Genomic DNA, 17,571 nt, shown 5'->3' on the forward strand with positions numbered 1-17,571 from the left:
GATGATTGCATACAACCCTATGTTTAAATAGATCATAAGTATACTTGGATCCATAGAAGGTATCTGAATAATTACTGGAAGAGTCACGAAAGTCACCGTCATTTCTTCAAGTCAGAATGGGCAGTAAATAAATACTATGTCCTCTCCTTCCCTTATAGATTGTAAGCTCTTGCGGGCAGGGTCCTCTAGCCCTCTGTACCAGTCTGTTAATAGTTTCTTGTTTATTGTATTTTTATATTTGTGTAACCCGTCTGGATATATAGCGCCATGGAATGAATGGCACTTTTAAATAATAATAATAATAAAAAATACTATCTTTCCTGATTTTCCCGACTACAGTGGAGTGGAGCCTGATTCCTTTTCAACAGAAATGTATTTGGGTGGGCTGTGAGAGGAATATTTGCTTTTCTGCTAGAAGAGATAAGCTAAAAGCCAGATTTTAAACATAGGCCATTAGATGTGAAATCGGTGTCCCTGATAGCACAGGCCGCCAATCACTTTGTTTAAATAGCAGGCTGTGAAGTAGGACCTAATCTCTCAATAATGAGACCTAGTCTTAAAAGTGGTTGTAAGCTCATCACCAAGGTAACAAATATGGCGTGGCTGTTCAGACAAAACATACTTATATTAAAATGAAGCTAATCCTTTAAAGAGCAATTACACTAAAACTTAAAGGAATTCTTAATATACAGGTGTAAAAGACTTAAAGGGGTTGTCTCATCATAGACAATGGGGGCATATCGCTAGGATATACCTCCATTGTCTTATAGAGGTGACAACTGCACCTATATCGGGAAAGGAGCCCCGCAACGTGGTGGCTGGAGGATTCCAGTCGGCCACCACCAAGCCGGCTCCCCATAGAAGTGAATGGGAGCGTGTCACACATGACCGGCCACCGCTCCTATTCATTTCTATAGGCTCGATGGAAATAAAATTAATGGAGGTCGGCTGCGCATGTGCAGTGTGCCCTACTTCACTCTCTATATAGGTGCGGGTCCCAGCCTATAAGACAATGGGGGTATATCCTAGCGATATGCCCCCATTGTCTATGATGAGACAACCCCTTTAAAGAGGACCTGTCACCTCTTCTGACATCTCTGTTGTAGTAACTACTTGCATTCCCCATGTAATTCTATAGCATCTATTCTTATGACGTTATGTTGCGCCATTCTTCTATTGTTCCTACTAGAAGCTTTGAATGAATTGCCAGCAGTCTGGATTGACGGTCCAGATGGGTGTTTCCAGTTGTGGGAATGTCCCTGCACAGTCTTACACCAGACATCCAGTTCATTAGAATATGCAGGGACGCTGTGCCAACTGGTAACACCCATCTGGACCGTCATTACAAACTACAAGCAATTCATAACTTCTTGCAGGAATAATAAAGGAATGGCACAACACAGAGTCATAAGAATAGATTCTCCTGAATTGTTTTTACTTGGTGAATGCATGTGGGTATTAAAACAGACATGTCAGGAGAGGTTAGAGGTCCTCTTTAAGGCCTCTTTCACACTACCGTTTTTTTTTTCCGTTTTGCGGGCCGTTTTTTGTGTTCCGTATACGGAACCATTCATTTCAAAGGGTCCGCAAAAAAACCGGAATGTACTCTGTATGCATTCCATTTCCGCGTTTCCGTATCTCCGTTCCGTGCAAAGATAGAACATGTCCTATATTTGGCCTATATATATGGGTCCGCAAAAAAACGGAATGCATACGGAAAAATGCATCCGTATGTCTTCCATATCCGTTCCATTTTTTGCGGAACCATCTATTGAAAATGTTATGCCCAGCCCAATCTGTTCTATGTAATTACTGTATACTGTATATGCCATACGGAAAAACGGAACGGAAAAACAGAACCAGAACGGAAACAAAAAAACGGAACAACGGATCTGTGAAAAATGGACCGCAAAACACTGAAATAGCCATATGGTAGTGTGAAAGAGGCCTAAGGCTCAGTTCATTTGTGAATTACAGTATTTTATTTGTTCTGTTCCTTTATAGGAGAGGAACAATAAAAAAAAATAATGTAAGCGCTTGAACTAAGTAGCATCTGATGGACCTCTTTGACTATTATAGGGTTCGTCAGTGCAGGGCTTTATTAAGACTGGCGTCTAAAACATCGGTCTTAATAAATGACCCCCATAATTTATAGGCCTAAAAATCTGGTCCAATTCCCAACTCACCTAGAGTGTACACTGGAGCTCCCAATTTAGGATTGAATCAATCAGCGGCATCATCAATCACAAAACAAATTTCAACTGTAATGGCATAGCATTGTTGCCATATAAAGGATTCCATAGGTGTGGTGTAACACAGGGGTGTGCACCCACTGTGCCACCGAACGGATTTGGCTTGGGGTTGCTCCTGGGGGGATAGACCAGGGGGGTCTGAACTTTGCTGTGCAGGCCACCAAGCCACTACCTCTAGGAGTAGTCGGCGTGGCAGATTAAGAGACACCAGACACCTAGGGAACGCTGGCAGTGGCTGGACCCACACCTGAGCGTTCACACCTGAGCGTTTGCGATGGAGCGCTCTGTATGCGCGATTGTACGGGCGTTTGCAATTGCGCATACAGAGACAAGCGAATGCCCATTGTCGCACGTTCCCAGAAGTCTATGTACGGGAACGCGCGACAAGACGCCCCAAAGAAGCTCATGTACTTCTTGGGGCGTCGGGCGTTTTACAGCACGATCGTACGCGCTGTAAAACGCCCAGGTGAGAACCATTCCCATAGGGAAGCATTGGTTTCTCCTTGTTGAGCGTTTTACAGCGCGTAGGAACCCGCTGTAAAACGCTCAGGTCTGAACCCAGCCTTAAGGTCTGGGAACAGTCCTAACGGAGCAAGCACCAGGAAGCAGGCTGGGAAGGCCGTGATCCCCTGCAGCAAGAAGCAGCAGAGAGGGTGAGTACTCCACTAGCCACTTTACAAAGGGGGCGGACCCCCGAAACGTAGCTACATGCTTGCTAGGCACCACAGGTGCTGAACCTCAGATGGACCCTATGCACACAGGACTTTATTGCTAGGAATGGACTTTTCTGATAAGTATGTGCTTTTGATCATGAGTCATTTTCGGATGCACTATAATGTGAAGTATTTTTGATAAAGAAACATAAAGAATTTGGTTTTTGGTGCGTTTTTTACTCTGAGTCTGAATTCAAGCTGAGTTGGGATATCTACGTTTTTGCACCACTGTGGTCCTGTGGTGCGATTAATGTTTATGCCACTAACAATATGATTTGATTGAGGACTACTCCACTATCCGTGCCTGCTTGGGAAAGAGGAGATGCCTGCAGACATGGACAGCCAGCATCACATGTGGAAAATACATTTTCTAACCCCTTGGTGACCAGCCTGTTTTGGGCCTTACTGACCAAGTGATTTTTTTGCATTTGTTCATCTTCACCTTCCAAGAGCTATAACTTTTTCCTTCTATGTAGCCTTATGGGCGCTTGTTTTTGGCAGTACAAGTTATAGTCTGTAATGGTGACTTTGTGGGGTACACATAACTTACTGATTAAGGCCCCTTGCACACAAACGTATTTTCTTTCTGTGTCCGTTCCGTTTTTTTCCGTATACGGAACCATTCATTTCAACGGGTCCGCAAAAAAACCTGTACTCCGTGTGCATTCCGTTTCCGTATGTCCATATTTCCTTCCCGAAACAAAAATAGAACATGTCATATTATTGTCCGCATTACGGACAAGTATAGGAGTGTTCTATTAGGTGCCAGCTGTTCCGTTCCGCAAAATATGGAATGCACATGGACGTCATCCGTATTTTTTGCGGACCGCAAAATACATACGGTTGTGTGCAAGAAGCCTAACTTTTATTAACTCTTTTTGGTAGGAGGATAGAAGTTTTTACATTATAAATTTTGCAGTATTAATTTTTTTGCATAAATAACATGATAACTGTATTCTTTAGGTCAGTACAATTAAAGCGATTCCAAACAAAAAAAAATTATGTTTCACTACTTCCTATGTACATTAAAAACTTTTTTTTTAAAGAAAATGTTTTTGCAATGCTGCATCCTAAGACCCATAACTTTTTTATTTTTCTTTCTACAGAGCTGTGTGAGGGCTTGATTTTTGCAGAACATTGGTATCATTTTAGGGTACACAACACTTTTTTGATTGCTTTTTATTTAGTTTTTGTGTGGCAACTAAGCAAAAAGCTATTTTTGGCTTTTTTTTTCACGACGTTCACCATACGGGATTATTTACATGATACTTGTGTATTACAGGTTGTTACAGATGTGGTGATACCAAATATGTGGGGATTTAATTTTTTTATTTTTTTCTATTGAAAAGTGTTTTTTCAATGAAAAAAAGCGTACTTTTGTTGGCATTTTTTTTTAAACTTTTTTTAACCATTTAATAGTCCCACCAGGGGAATATTATAGGCAATATTTTGATCGCTTCTAAAATACATTGCCCACGGCATATAAGGGGTTCAATGGCCCAGATCGGCACTCATTCTGGTCAGAGCCATTCAAGCAGGAGGGCAGCTCTCATGTGAGAGCTGAGCACCTGCTCCCTGCTGCATGGGAGACCCGTGCAGTGTTTAGACTGGGACGCCATAAAAGGGGTTAAATCTACAACTAATAAATTTGAATGGAGAATTAATGTAGTAGTAACATGTGAATTTGAGTGAGTTATTTATTTAAAGGGGTTTTCTGAGATATTTTTATTGATGACCTATCCTCAGGATCAACTGATCAGCTGGTTAAAGAGAAGGCCACGCACCGTCTCAGCGCAGCCTTCCCTTCATTGTTTACCTGCTCGCTGTCGAAATGGGTTGTCTTTTCTGGGAAATTTATGGTATACCAACAGGATGTGTCATAAATGTCCTAGATCCTTAAGGATAAGTAATTAATATCCAATTGATGAGGGTCCTCACACTCCTACCAATCAGCTGTTCCCTGCAGCCTCCGGCACCAGAACTAGCTCTTGAATGGAACAAGAAGCACAGCTCTGTTCAAACTGTAGTGGCCGTTCTGGGTTACTGCAGCTCAGCTCTCAATGAAGTGAATGAGCTGCAGTACCACAGCCCGGCCACTACACTTTGAACGGAGCTGTGCTTCTTGTTCCGTTCAAGAGCTAGTTCTGGTGCTAGAGGCTGCAGGTAACAGCTGAACGGTAGGAGTGCAGGGACGGACTCTCACTGATCGGCTATTAATTACCTATCCTGAGGATAGTTAATCAATATCAGGAGCCTGGAAAATGCCTTTAATATATTTCTACTAATGTCCTTAAAAGAGTTATCCAGTAGGGACATTTTTTGTTTTACAAAAGGCTTAGAATGCGTTTACGGGAGATGAGCAATACGTTGCTTCTTTTTTAACCCATTCTGAGCCTATTGTAAGAAATCTACCCATAGGACAACCTCTCTAAGGCCTCTTTCACACTTGCGTTGCCCGGATCCGGCGTGTACTCCACTTGCCGGAATTACACGCCGGATCCGGAAAAACGCAAGTGTACTGAAAGCATTTGAAGACGGATCCGTCTTCAAAATGCTTTCAGTGTTACTATGGCACCCAGGACGCTATTAAAGTCCTGGTTGCCATAGTAGGAGCGGGGAGCAGGGGAGCGGTATACTTACAGTCCGTGCGGCTCCCGGGGCGCTCCAGAATGACGTCAGAGCGCCCCATGCGCATGGATCATGTGATCCATGCGATCACGTCATCCATGCGCCTGGGGCGCCCTGACGTCACTCTGGAGCGCCCCGGGAGCCGCACGGATGGTAAGTATGCTGCTCCCCGCTCCCCACTACAGTTTACCATGGCTGCCAGGACTTTAGCGTCCCGGCAGCCATAGTAACCATTGAGAAAAAGCTAAACGTCGGATCCGGCAATGCGCCGAAACGACGTTTAGCTTAAGGCCGGATCCGGATCAATGCCTTTCAATGGGCATTCATTCCGGATCCGGCCTTGCGGCAAGTGTTCCGGATTTTTGGCCGGAGCAAAAAGCGCAGCATGCTGCGCTATTTGCTGCGGCCAAAAAACGTTCCGTTCCGGAACTGAAGACATCCTGATGCATCCTGAAGGACGGACTGTCCATTCAGAATGCATTAGGAAAATCCTGATCAGTATTCTTCCGGCATAGAGCCCCGACGACGGAACTCTATGCCGGAAGACTATGACGCAGGTGTGAAAGGGCCCTGGTGTGCTGCACTTGACAATCCTGTTTTTTTAGAAGGATAACTTGAAGACAAGCTGATTACAGGGTGTCTTGCTAAGAACATCCAGCATTCATCTGTGACCTGGCAGTAAGTGCTCAGTTTCCCTGCAGCATTGCCATAGTAGAGATCAAGCATTACTTGGTTTCTACTGAAATAAATGACACTCCAGGTAATGAAAATATTTTTGGGGTTCTCAACTATATCTAATTGATGGAAGTTCAGAATAAGGAACTCCCCTCCATTAAGCCTGAATGCCCTAAAAGAGTACTTAAAATGGGTTTGCAAACCAATCATTTTCACTTCAATGCTTTACCTAATTTACTTTGGCAATGATTTATTTATACTGACCAGGTTCAATCTTTTTCAGCTATACTGATTTCAGTGGTACAGTATAGATTTTTGTGAGACAGTATGACTATAAACATTATTGAACATTATGAGGTTATTTAATAATACTGAGGTTTGAAGTAGCCATACACATTAGATGAATATTGTTTAAACCCAAAAATGTCAGCGTCACTGCTCACCATCTAATGTGGGGGAGAGATAACTACGACTATCTTAAAGTATAACTGTCATATATATATTTTTTGGAGTATTGGATTGTGGTGATTAATATCTCCTCGGTGGCCCTATTTTAACTTTTCACTGTGTATTCAATGACCCCTTAATTCCACATTTTTGTTCGCTATACTGCCTACTTTTACCTCTGCTTAAAATCAGGTTGCTATGCAGGGTCCGTCTATGTGTTGAAGGACGCAGGGACTTTGTGTAAATGATTAAAGCCAGGTCCTCCCCAGCAGCTGATAACAGTGCCTGGGCTGTGTGCACTTCTCCCTGTCCCTGCGCTTGGCAGACGCTCCCTCACTCAGCAGAGCTGGAGAATGCAGAGTTGAAGCAGCGCAGACCAGGGAAGGGAGATCTGCCATCTGCTCAGTGTATAAATGAAAGCAACATGTGGTAAGAGGACCCCTTTGTGCTGCAGGAGATTAACCCTTTAGGGGGAGGGCTCTGGTTACTGACACTTTTGGGGGGCTATTGTTACTGGCTAGTGAGGGCAGGCAGGATTAGCCTCAGGGGGAGGCCAGTGCTGGCCATCTTAACTGAATAGCGAGATTGCAGTTTTATGCAGACTGGTTGCTAAGGGCTGAATCTTATTAAATATGGGGTAAGTCAGTCTAATAGTAACGGATTCTGGAATATCATGTTATTAGTAACTACATATATGAAAATTTAAATTAGGGTCTAAGTGTGACAGTTATCCTTTAAGCTTTTGTTCCCTGATCCCCTCTGGCATTTAATTTATTTAATTTATTCAGAGGGAGGCTTATACATTTCATGGAAGATGTTCATAAAATACAAGCTGACTTGAAGATTCTGAGTGATTGGGCATCAACTTGGCAAATGAGGTTCAATGTGGACAAATGTAAAGTTATGTATCTTGGTAGTAATAATCTCTGTGTATCATATATACTAGGGGATGTAACACTGGGAGAGTCACTGATAGAGAAGGATTTGGGTGTCCTTGTAGATCATAGATTAAATTGCAGCATACAATGTCAATCAGCTGCTTCTAAGGCCATGTCACGAGGGTGTCAAGAGCCACGTCTGTGTCACGACCCTTGGTCATGGTCGTGACTCTTTGAGCCGCATGCAGTTGCCCGTGGTTTAGTGTTGTGTCAACCGCAGCTGGGGGCACTTAGTGGTTTGCCTCAGGTGCGGTTGCCACGGACAACAGGCATGCGTGCGGTTGCCCTTGGCAATGTGTTTTTGTGTGCACTTCCTTTGTCTGTTTGTTGTGCACGAATTCATGTTTTGTATGCACGTAGACACCTCCCTTCACCTGCGGTTGTCCGCGGCAACGTTGTTTTTGTGTGCATGTGGTGGCAGGGTCTCGGCCTGCTGGCTGTTCCCCAGAACATGTTGGCCACGCATGCCGTTGCTGGCGGTAACAGGTGAGTGAGTTTGTGTGCTTTCCCCTTTATGTGTGTGTTTTCCCTTTCCTGTGGTGCTGGAAGGGTTAATTCTCTTCCCAGTGTGTGTGATGTCACTGGGTGTGTTCTGACCGGTGGGTGTGGCCACTTAGGCCTATAAAGCCTCTGTCTCTGGCTTGGCTCAGTAGGTTGCTTTCAGCCAGGCATAGCTGGAGCAGCCTCCTGTATATTACCATCTACCAGTGGGGGCCTCCCTTCTGGTCATAAATCTTTGTTACACAATGTTACCTAGGTGTGTGTGGGGTTTTGTGTTATTGCAGCTTATGGTCCAGGGTTCCTGTGTGATGTCTGGTGTGTGCTGTGTTCCCTGGTGTCTTGAACTAACAGCACCTGCACATGGGTTCCTGGTTGTGTTGTCTGTGGCAGGTGAGTGTTGTGTGGATTACTTTTGCCTGTCACTGCCATAGCTGTTTCTGTTTCCCTTTGTAGCTTGGCCACATTAGACTCCTGTTTCTCCGTCTCCAGGAGGAACGGGCTGTCTACCCTGTTCTCTAGTTCAGGGCTGACTTGAGGGCTTGTAGGGACTATAGGTTCCAGCGTATGAGCCCTCCTACCATCAAGGTCGGCTCATACTGACAGGAGACGGGGTCAGCGTTAGGGACGCAATAGGAGGTGACCTGCTCCCTAATTCTGTGGTCCTGGCCAAGTGGTAACCCTACCATCTCCTGGCACCGCACGGCTGGGGGTTTCCCCCATCCGCAGCCGTGACAGTCTGACTCCGTTATACCCGGGGTCAGGAAGTCGCAGCGGGTGGCTGCGCACTCTATGTCTAAAGATCATGCTGCTTCTTAATGATAGCTTTCTGTGTTTGCCTTGCAATCCTTTTTGTCTCACTCAGGGATCCGTAGCTTCTTCTCCTCAGCTGTTTCTTGTCTGTCACTCCCAACCTCCTTATATTCTCCTCTCCCACTTCTCTGGTTGCCAGATATAGAGCTTCCTGCCTGGACTTCTATACTGACCCACTGGAGCTGTGTAGCTGTGTCTAGCGTTACCCTCCAGATCCCTGTTGGGCTTTTGTTGTTCCCCACCTGGGATTATATGTTTTGTCTGTATTGTCTGTCCTCTCCTTGGTGTTTTCCTTTAGTGTTAGTGGTGCGGACTAGTGTTCCCACCGCCCTATTCACTACCTAGGGCTTATCTTAGGGAAAGCCAGGGTTTTAGGCACGTGATCGGCGTACGGGTGAGAAACCCGTCTAGGGACGTCAGGGCAGTCAGGTGCCAGTCTCAAGGTGAGTTAGGGGTCACCACCTTTCCCTCTCCCTTGGACAGGGCCTTCCTTTTTCCCTCCCTTTGCGTAACATATGTGATCGGCACGCCGGTCGTGATAGGCCACCAGGATATTGTCATGCATTAAACGAGGCATGCACTTACAGGGCAGGGATGTAATACTACCACTTTACAAAGCGCTGGTGCGGCCTCATCTGGAATATGCAGTCCAGTTCTGGGCACGAGTCCATAGAAAGGACGCTCTGCAGATGGAAAAAGTACAGAGGAGAGCGACTAAACTGATAAGGGGCATGGATGGAAGGTCTTAGTTATGAAGAAAAATTAAAATAATTGAATTTATTTAGTCTTGAGAAGAGACGTCTAAGGGGGGCCATGATTAACCTGTACAAGTATATAAAAGGGCCATAAAAAACATACGGTGAAAAACTGGTCCATGTCAAATGCCCTCAAAAGGGGCCACTGCCTCCGACTGGAGAAGAAAAAGTTCAGTCTCTAAAAGCTTCAAAGCTTCTTTACTATAAAAACTGTGAATCTGTGTGTAACACCCCAGAGTGGTGTTACCACTCCTGTACCCTACTACTGTCTTTAATGGTCTAACATAAATGTCATCTGTGTAATTCTGTTCCAGGTTCACCACAAGGTGCATCTACTGTATAATATTATTATGCAACTGTTTTATCACATGCAATGTGCTTGGTTCACCAGCAAATGGCAGAGCTATCTTAGACAGAATGGAACTCACCATTCCATTCTCCCCCCTTTGGGCAGAAGTGGGCGAGTCCTGCCTGCTACCAAAGGAGGTGTGGTAGTTCTAGTCAGTTCCAGTTTTCCCTAGACAGGAGCTCTGCCGGCCAAGGAGGCAGAAACTTGAAGCCTCAGAAGCCAAGAGCATAGTCTTTTGGCAGAACCAAAGTCCGACTAAGGAGAGAAGTGCAGCATAAAGAAGAAATCAAAGCCATTAAGCTAGCTTGTCAGTACAGCAGAGAGTGAAAGCAGAGTTGAATTTGCCTGCCAGTTCATGCTAAAGCCTGCTGGAACCAAGACGAAGCCTGAAAACTGTTTAAAGAAACGTTTATTCAAGTAAAGATGCCATTGAACTTCATATCAAGGTCTGGACTCAAGTTATTCTTTCAAATCTCTCAATTATTCCCCCTTTTATTGCTTCGGAGCCAAAGACTGGGGTCCAGCGATATCCAGGTAGGAGCACCTTGACACACAATAAGAGACATTTAGGCCGCACTACACCACTCGGCATTCCTACTAAACCTGGGTCACGAGATAGAGGGCCCTGGGGGGAGGCAGCCCTTTGCATTTGTAATAGACTTCCTTAGGACGTGGTCACAGCAGGAACAGTGGACAGTTTTAAAAAGGGTTTAGATGAATTCTTAAAAGTAAATTACATTAATGCTGATGAAAATGTGTAGAAATCTGTATCTCACTTCCTTCTGGGATTCGCATCCCCAATTATCCCTTGGTTGAACTTAAATGGACTTACAGTACAGACCAAAAGTTTGGACACACCTTCTCATTCAAAGAGTTTTCTTTATTTTCATGACTATGAAAATTATAGATTCACACTGAAGGCATCAAAACTATGAATTAACACATGTGGAAATATATACATAACAAAAAAGTGTGAAACAACTGAAAATATGTCATATTCTAGGTTCTTCAAAGTAGCCACCTTTTGCTTTGATTACTGCTTTGCACACTCTTGGCATTCTCTTAATGAGCTTCAAGAGGTAGTCACCTGAAATGGTCTTCCAACAGTCTTGAAGGAGTTCCCAGAGATGCTTAGCACTTGTTGTCCCTTTTGCCTTCACTCTGCGGTCCAGCTCACCCCAAACCATCTCGATTGGGTTCAGGTCCGGTGACTGTGGAGGCCAGGTCATCTGGCGCAGCACCCCATCACTCTCCTTCATGGTCAAATAGCCCTTACACAGCCTGGAGGTGTGTTTGGGGTCATTGTCCTGTTGAAAAATAAATGATGGTCCAACTAAACGCAAACCGGATGGAATAGCATGCCGCTGCAAGATGCTGTGTTAGCCATGCTGGTTCAGTATGCCTTCAATTTTGAATAAATCCCCAACAGTGTCACCAGCAAAGCACCCCCACACCATCACACCTCCTCCTCCATGCTTCACGGTGGGAACCAGGCATGTAGAGTCCATCCGTTCACCTTTTCTGCGTTGCACAAAGACACGGTAGTTGGAACCAAAGATCTCAAATTTGGACTCATCAGACCAAAGCACAGATTTCCACTGGTCTAATGTCCATTCCTTGTGTTCTTTAGCCCAAACAAGTCTCTTCTGCTTGTTGCCTGTCCTTAGCAGTGGTTTCCTAGCAGATATTCTACCATGAAGGCCTGATTCACACAGTCTCCTCTTAACAGTTGTTCTAGAGATATGTCTGCTGCTAGAACTCTGTGTGGCATTGACCTGGTCTCTAATCTGAGCTGCTGTTAACCTGCGATTTCTGAGGCTGGTGACTCGGATGAACTTATCCTCCGCAGCAGAGGTGACTCTTGGTCTTCCTTTCCTGGGGCGGTCCGCATGTGAGGCAGTTTCTTTGTAGCGCTTGATGGTTTTTGTGACTGCACTGGGGGACACTTTCAAAGTTTTCCCAATTTTTTCAGACTGACTGACCTTCATTTCTTAAAGTAATGATGGCCACTCGTTTTTCTTTACTTAGCTGCTTTTTTCTTGCCATAATACAAATTCTAACAGTCTATTCAGTAGGACTATCAGCTGTGTATCCACCTGACTCCTCCACAACGCAACTGATGGTCCCAACCCCATTTATAAGGCAAGAAATCCCACTTATTAAACCTGACAGGGCACACCTGTGAAGTGAAAACCATTTCAGGTGACTACCTCTTGAAGCTCATCAAGAGAATGACAAGAATGTGCAAAGCAGTAATCAAAGCAAAAGGTGGCTACTTTGAAGAACCTAGAATATGACATATTTTCAGTTGTTTCACACTTTTTTGTTATGTAAATAATTCCACATGTGTTAATTCATAGTTTTGATGCCTTCAGTGTGAATCTACAATTTTCATAGTCATGAAAATAAAGAAAACTCTTTGAATGAGAAGGTGTGTCCAAACTTTTGGTCTGTACTGTATGTCTTTTTTCAACTGTATTAACTATGAAACATTATTTTGCAAACTCGTATAAGCAGTTGTCCTCTTTCCCCACATGTCATTTAGTCTGGACTGGTTAGGGATATGAGTGACAACGGCAAAACGTATGCCAACTGATGGCATTAGTAAGACTGATCAGGATCCTGATCAGTCTTAAAAATGCCTGGAAATGCATTGAAATGCCGGATCCGTCTTTCCGGTGTCATCCGGCAAAACGGATCCGGAAGGAAGGATCCGCAGACAGGATTGCGCAGACTGGAAGGACTGATCCGGCATTCCGGTATTTTGAATACATTACTTTGGAAAAAAAAGCCGACATTCAGGCAAGACGTCCTGATGCATCCTGAACGGATTTCTCTCCATTCAGAATGCATAGGGATATACCTGATCAGTTCTTTTCCAGTATAGAGCCCCTAGGATGGAACTCTATGCCAGAAAAGAAAACCGCTAGTGTGAAAGTACTCTAATATGTATATCCAAACTTAGACCTGCCATTTTTGTTATAGCAGAAGAAAACAAAGACCAGAACTTTTACAGTTTAGGCAAAAACAGGAAACCAATTCTAAAGGCCCTCATACACATCCAATAGCTGTCATCCAAAACATTGTTCGACCGACAACTATCACTCCTGAATGCCTCCCAGGTGCCCCATTCCGGCTTGAGCGAACATGTATATCTATTTAAAGGGAGAGGAGGGAAAGCCGTTCCCAGACAGCTCTAGCAACGACTTATCTACTGGGAGAACAAAAAGATCAGGTAAAATTTTGCCCAATCCTTCTCTCCCTAAATATCATCCGTTGGAGGAGAGTTGGGAGCTCCCCATACACATTAGACAGTCAGCTGAACCTGCCGCTTTCTGTGGCTTCAGAAGAAAAATGTGTATCTAAGCCTTAATACTGATCTATGTGGCACAAAAGTCACAGCAGTGTCAATATGCCCAGTATATTACTCACTGGCATTGTAGATCCATCCTCAGATCTACCCCAGACACAGACAGCAAACATTGGATCTTTTTTAATACATGTAGCAGTGCAAAGAACAAGTAAGTGAACCCTTGAATTTAATTTAGCCTCTTTAGCAGCAATTACTTCCACCAAACATTTCCTGTATCAGCAAATAAGATTTGCACAATTGAGAAGGAATTTTGCTCTTTCCTCCCTGCAAATGTGTTTCAGTTCATCAGGCAGGCACAGCCCTTTTCAGGTCATGCCACAGCATCTCGATAGGGTTAGAGTATGTTCACATGTGACTAAAATGCTGTAGATTTTCTGCAGTAGAAAAACTGTCGCTTGAAATCTGCAGCAGAAAAGTTTCTTGATTTTGTGGCCGAAATGCTGCTGATGTGACACAGGTTTCACTATAAAAGGTGCAATTCTATCAGGGTAGACCGAATCTGGTGATACCTAACCACAGGTGTAAAAATAGCCTTACATTCTCTGTAAAATGTTTTGATAAACCTTAGAGTTCATTGTTCCACCAAAGATCACAAGGCATCCAGACCCTGAGGCAGCAAAAAAGCCCCAAACCATGATGCCCTCTCCATCATGCTTCACATGGGATGAGAATTTGTGTTGGGGTCGGTGTGCAGTGTTTTTTTTTTTTTCCTCCAAACATAATACTTTCCATTTTTGCTAAAAATTTCAGCTTCTGTCTTGAGGGGGCCGCAATTATATATTTTTTTGGGACAGCAGTGACTTCCTTTTCTGTGTCATTTGTGAACACAGAATCAAAGAAGTGGGACAGTACACATACAGAGACACAGAGATCATATAGTACATGACAATCTCTTTCTAACAAATCAGGAACCAACCCTCTACCTCACATGGATCCAGAGATCTCCACATTCATTGTTCTTCTAGATTTATATCAAGCTGGCAGCTAAGGGGGCGTGTCTTTTCTGCTGCAGCTAAGGGGGCGTGTCAATGCTCTTCCTATCACAACTCAGGAGAGAGTTGAAGGATGAAACTGAACATGTGCGGCCATCTCAGTGAGCAGGACAAAGAAATAAGAACAAAAAGAAACAGCAGGTGGCGCTGTACAGATACATTTCATTGTTTAATTACATGCAATTACAAAAGTATTCAGGTCCAGATTCTGGTTTGAAAACTGTAAAATATTTTTCATGGGACAACCCCTTTAATGATGGTGTGGTATTGTTATGGCAGCTCCATTGAAAACATTAAGAATTCAGCAACGTTTCAAGACAATATTACCATTCTTTAAACAGGAAGAGTCAATGAAGCAGGACCGGAATCACGCTGAGAGCTCTGGTCCCACTTCATAGATTTCATATGAAATGTCAGTACTAGTAAATTCTCACCATTTTTTTATAGTCTTAATTCAGAAGGGGTGGATTGCTTAAATTGATGCTTCCAGGAGGGAAAAAAGGGGTCATCAATAAGCTTCTGTCAACTTACTGGGTCACCAGATACTGCAAACTGTCCCCTGAGTTTATCAAGAACTGGAAATGAATGAGAGCACATGTATAATACAAAGCCTTGACTTCTGTCACTTACCTACTTAGACAACAGTTAGTAATTCTTTTTTAATCATATAATGTTTGACATCTAACTTCCGTTTTTTTTTTTTACCTTTACTGTTCTCATATAATGTATTCTCAAAGGAATTCTGGCTACTGACCAGCAGACGTGTAGATATAATTTACCTAGAAGATAGTCTGAGAGGAGTAGAGATCATTAAGAAAATGGCTGGATGCCAAGACATTCTAATAAATCTTCCTGAGAAGTCTAAGAGCACTCATGTTAGGTGAAACTTTTATGGAGTAAAAATCACTATAGGTATTAGATGTTGGTTGGCAGAATGACAATATAATGTTTATAGGGACGGTGCGAAATGTTGGAATGTACCTTTCTGAACCTCTATATTCTCCAGCATAAGTAGTGGCAGATGGCTGGCAACTGCTTATCTCCTTTTACCAACCCCACCTATATGAGCTTGTTGAACATCTCATTCAAAAACTATGGCCATTAATATGAGTCAGGACCACTTTTGCGGTTATAACAGCCTTCGATCTCCTGGGAACTCTTTTCAGAAGATTTTGGAGTGTGTCTGTGGGAGTGCTGAGTGATACAGGGGATTATAATCTGTGATATTGCACAGTCTACCTCTTCATGGTTGAACTGTTGTTATTCCTAGACATTTCCATTTCACAATAATAAAAGTATTTGAGGAATAATATATCTCCTTATGGAGAGTGCCTACGTGGCATGAGGAGTCTTATAGGTCAGACAATGCTGGAAGGTAGCTATCCTATAAGTCAATGTTCAACCTTTTCAAACAGGTCTTTAGACATGAATTGGATAATAAATAAGCCAGCACCTCATCTGCAGACATCTGTTTCGGGGGAGGGGGGGTTCCTCATCAGTGCAGATCAGAGAGAACTGGCTTAACTGGGTGAGAGGCCTAGGTGAGGATTCGGGGTGAAAGATTGAACATTGACTCTCTGGTCTGCATTGAGGTGCAATCACCAAGAAACAGCTGTATGCAGATGAGATGCTGGCTTAATTATTATCCAAGTCATGTCTCAAGGTCTGTTTAAAAGGCCGAACATTGACTTATAGGATAGCTCCTTACATCTGGTGGCATTAGGCAGAGCTTGTTAGGAGCTCATTTGCATACTCTCTTTACAATAATAGTACTTACAGTTGATTGGGGTAGATCTATCAGAAATTTCAAAGATTGACATTTGGCACAGGTGGCATCCTATGACAGTGGCAAAATTTGTATATAGGGTTTTCATGGCTGTACTGTATGCCTGAGTTTATGCAACTAGTGTGGTAGAAACACCTGAACTCATTAGTTTGGAGAGGTGTTCACATATTTTAACCACATAGAGTATCTGCCAACATATGTTTATAGGAACAAGAGAAAAAAACACTTACAGTAAGTTGAGTTCATATAGTTCTCATAATGTCAAAAACATTAGTATAATTATGTAATTGGAATTTGCATCATAATAGGGAAGGTTTGTAAAGGATCAGGATAATTAGAAATATGTTTACATGGGGCATTTTACAGAATCAGCAAAGTGGATGAGATGTATAAAAATTTTAGTCACATGCTGCGTAAAAAAATAAATCTGTGCGGAATCCATGTGGAATTCATGCTGTGGATTTCACCCGTTGCAATAAATTGTGTGAAAGATACTGAAAATCCACAGCAAGATCCAAGGTCTTAAGAAAAAGTACAACCTCTTTGAATTCTATGATTTTATGTATGTAAGGACATAAAAAAAAAAAAAATCTGGTTCTTAGAAGGTCCTAAAATTAGATAATTACAACCTCAGATGAACAACACACAACAAATTCCATTATTTTATTATCTATTACACAACTTTTAGGCCAAAATGGAAAAGCCATGTGTGAAAAAATAAGTACACCCTATGATTCAATAGTTTGTAGAAACCTCCGTTAGCTTGAAGTAATCTTTTTCTGTATGGCTTTATGTTATGGGCGGTGAGTGTGGACTGGATTGACTTTGGGCCAGCCCTGAGGTTATCTTGGCGGTCCCTTGGTTTTCACCCTTTATGCAGGGATCTGGCCTTCGCTGTGAGGGATCCACCAGAGGAAAAGTACTGGCATGGTTGTCTGCCAACCCACTGCAGTCAGAGACCCCAGTGAAAAAGCACCAAGGGATCAGGCAATACAGGCAGTTAGGAAACAGGCAGAGGTCAGGGCAGGTGGGGGAGAGTTAGGAAACAGGCAGAAGTCGGTACATAGACAGACAGATTATAGCTCTTATGCAGACCTAGCAAACAAGTGAAACTAAAAAGAATGTATTGCTCAGGCATGGGGTGCAAAAACAGCATATATTGGAGGGCTGATGAACTATTATTCAAACAGCTTAACAAAGAGCAACAAGATGAATTATTCCTTGCAGATTGCTCAGGCAAAGGGTGGAAAAAAACAGCCCAGCATATATAGGATGGCTCATTAGTCAAACAGCTGAACACGGTGACAAAAGGGAATTAACCCTTGCAGTGCTTCAAAAAGAGGTTCAATGAA

Source organism: Bufo gargarizans, chromosome 1 (genome assembly GCF_014858855.1).
Source record: "Bufo gargarizans isolate SCDJY-AF-19 chromosome 1, ASM1485885v1, whole genome shotgun sequence".
Classification (NCBI taxonomy): Eukaryota; Metazoa; Chordata; class Amphibia; order Anura; family Bufonidae; genus Bufo; species Bufo gargarizans.